The sequence below is a fragment of the Rhinopithecus roxellana genome, chromosome 14 (assembly GCF_007565055.1).
Source record: "Rhinopithecus roxellana isolate Shanxi Qingling chromosome 14, ASM756505v1, whole genome shotgun sequence".
Taxonomy (NCBI): Eukaryota; Metazoa; Chordata; class Mammalia; order Primates; family Cercopithecidae; genus Rhinopithecus; species Rhinopithecus roxellana.
The window spans coordinates 45,233,706-45,237,320 of NC_044562.1; the positions used below are offsets into that span (position 1 = coordinate 45,233,706).

General features: G+C 37.5%; 1 non-coding gene across 1 annotated transcript; it reads left to right on the forward strand.

The window, feature by feature from the left end:
* The first annotated feature begins 1,917 nt into the window (after positions 1-1,917).
* LOC115893348 lies at positions 1,918-1,978 on the forward strand. The gene has a single exon (XR_004053362.1). It is a non-coding gene; the product is annotated as a U7 small nuclear RNA (small nuclear RNA).
* The last annotated feature ends 1,637 nt before the right edge of the window (positions 1,979-3,615 follow it).

Sequence of the window (3,615 nt, forward strand, 5' to 3'; positions counted from 1 at the left end):
AAAATACATAGATACTCAAGTCCCTTATATAAAATGGCATAGGATTTACATATAACCTATGCATATCCACCCATATACTTTAAAACATGTCTAGACTGCTTATAAATACCTAATACAATGTCAATGCTATGCAAATAGTTGTTATATTTTATTGGTTTTTAGTCTGTATTATTTTTATTATTGTATTGCTACTTTTTTCTTAATATTTTTGATCCATAGTTGGTGGAATTCACGGAAATGGTGGGCTAACTGTATTACCAACCAGGGAAGCTCCCCCTAGCCATTGGTGTTCAGAATTTGTACTGGGTTTCAATTACATTTTGCCCACATGGCTGACCTTTGGTCTCCATTATCCAGAAGTTAGGTTAGTCTCCATTTCCTCCAGAGGTTGGAACTATATAGTACGTTCCAAAGCCTCCGCCATAAATTACATCCTTAGGCCGCCTTAGTGGCCAAAGCCCCCGTAAACAAAAACACTCTTAAGACATCGAAGGAACCTAGAGATCACCTCCTAGTAGTTAAGGACAAAGGCCAGACCCCTCTTTGAGTAAAGTTAATTATTCACTGTACACTAAGGAGCCTATGAGTTCTTCTGTTATGTGATGTTTCTATATGTACAACATTTGGTATATCCTTCACTCAGAATCTAGCACTTAGCACCGAAACAGAGCAATGCGTTACTCTAAACATCCATAATTTGAACTGATGAGCGGGGAGCATTCCCTTGACCCCCTTGGCGGGCAGGAGGAAACTGGAGTGGTTCGTTTCACTCAACCCACAGCTTAGAACCCCTTTCGGAAGGGGGAGCACACAGGTGAGCCAGTACAGGAGCCAGGGGCGAGCATCTTTGAGCTCCTGCCCCACAGCAGAGTCTAGGTGTGTGTTACAATGCTCCTTTGCTCTGCCATCGGGGATGGCTGAGTGTTAACCCTCAAGTTCTTGTCTGGCTGTCCTGGACAAATCAGGTCACAGAGACTGAAAGATGAAGAATGTGAAGACTTTATTGAGCAGCAGAGGTGGCTTTCAGCGGGATGGGGAGCTGGAAGTGGGAAGGTGGGGTGGAAGGTTGGGGCAGAGATAATCTTCCCCTGGAATCGAGACACCTCTTCTCTTCTCTCCTTCTCTGCCATGCCGGTCGACTGGTCTGCGGCTCTCTGCCCTTCTCCTCTCTGCCACTGTGCTCCTCTGTTCCTGTCGACATTCAGTCACTACGTCTGAGCCAGCTAAGTCTTCCAGTGTATAGGGCACAGGATAGGGGGCGTGGCAGGCCAGAGTGGTCTTGGAAAATGCAACATTCCGGTGCGAAAACAAGAGTCCCTGTTCTCATTTAGGTTCCCAGGTACAATCTTGAGAGTAGAACCCTCACCAGGGAACTCGCCCTTTTCTACCTAGTATTTCCTTGCCCTCTTCCCGTATCATTAACACCATTCAGACCCCAAGGAAACTGTTTCTCCTGCTGTATGTTCTAGAAGCAAAAATCAACCCAGTTTGTGTGATGCCAAAATTGGGGACCTACATACAGTGCTTAGAAGTGTCCAGAGGATTAGAATGGTGGAAGAGCTTAGACAAGAGAAAATTCAAAATAATTAATGCATCATCTTCTTCCACTACAATATCGTAAGAGATTATTGTCTAACCTAATGGTCTTTCCCAGTAGTACTAAGATCCATTTATTGTGTTTCATTTTAAGTTTCCATATGTGGTTTTGGAGACATTAACAAATTAGCATTATATTCACAAGTATTGCCCATGGCAGTTGAAGAGTATTTTGAAATTTTAAATAATTCATATTACTTTTACTTTGTTTCTCTGGGAGGCTAGACCAAACATATTTGAAGTGTATTTTTGATTTTTTTAAATTGGCAACTAGATAGATATTGATATAATAAGATACGATTTAATTTCCATTAGTTTGATTAAAAATTTAACTTTATTTAATTTGTCTAGCAGGCTTTCCGGCAAATACCGGAAAGCCCCCCCCCCCCCCAAAAAATTAGCTTTATTTAAATAATTTTGATTTAAATATTAAATATTTGTTGATTATAATTCCCTTTTCTCCTCAAAATTCTAATAGATGATTGTGAAATTAAAAATCTTTTTTTTGGAAAACTGTGTAAATATAACATAATCATTTTGATTTTTTACATTTATATTTTTAATACAAGTAGTAAATTATGTGTATTTTAATACAATCAATTTTTATTTTGTGTTTCTATATTATTATACAAAGTGTATTATGCTGAAATGGGAATAAGTAAAAGTAAATTTTATAGACTAAGTGAATGATAATTTGTGAGTTATCTGTATCTTTATTTTAGTTCTGTTCCCTAAAAAATGTCAGATCACTGATAGAATGCCTAGATGTACAATAATGATTCCATTCAGTCATCCTTGATATTATTTTGACTTTCAGTAATATACAGACTATGGCTTTACACAACTATTTTTAAATTATGTTTTTCTGAATGTTAAGAAATTGAATTTATTAAGAATTTTGAATTTATTAAGAATTTTGAATTTATTAATGAATGAATTTGTTAAGAAGCAAAGATAAAGCAAACTTTATTAGCAGCTTGTTGACTAAACTTACAGCCTTTAAATATTTAGCCATATTCATGTAGCCTCTGTTTATTCTCTTGGTCAGGACTCTAAAAATAGTAGAATTGGGCATGTTGATGATGATGACAGTCTAATTGTCCAATAGGTGTTGAGGGAGGATTTCAGTGTCATTGCTAGCAAATATAAAGAGGGGAGTGACACATGAGGCTGATATGAGGCAGATCAATTCAAGATCTTTGCGTGTGTGTGTTCAAGTGCTGCACAAGCTTGAGGGCTCCAGGGCATATATCCATAGGAAAATCAGACAGTTTTGATGAAAAATTGATAAATTTAAGGATTGAGAGAACATTTTTTTTTTGGTCAATAACAACAAAAATATAAAGACACTTTAGACTCTCCAAGAAATATACATGCCCTACCAGAATGTCATGAATCAAATCAAAAAGTAGTGTGATTTACAGCAACTAATGGAGCACAAAAAGAAAAAATTGGCTGGGCGTGGTGGCTCGTGCCTGTAATCCCAGCATTTTGGGAGGTTGAGGCGGGTGGATCTCCTGAGGTTAGGAGTTTGAGACCACCCTGGCCAAAATGGTTAAACCCCATCTCTACTAAAAATTAAAAAAAAAAAAAAAAAAAAAGCAAGGCATGGTAGTGCCTTAGGGAACAGGACTAAAATCAAGATACAGGTAACTCACAAATTATCATTCACTTAGTCTATAAAATTTGCTTTTACTTATTCCCATTTCAGCATAATACACGTTGTATAATAGCTTTAATCCCAGCTATTAGGGAGGCTGAGGCAGAGGAATTGCTTGAACCCAGGGGGCAGAGGTTTCAGTGAGCCAAGATCACGTCACTGCACTCTAGCCTGGGTGACAGAGGGAGATTCGGTCTCAAAAAAAAAAAAAAAAAAAAAAAAAGAATAGAAAAAATTACTCTTATCACATAGATAGTTAAAAGCACATGAAGTTTTACCTTCAGAAGAAGAAATACCTGGGTACATTTCTATTACACATGGGGCTCTTCAGAGTTTAATTTTTATCTCATCATAATATC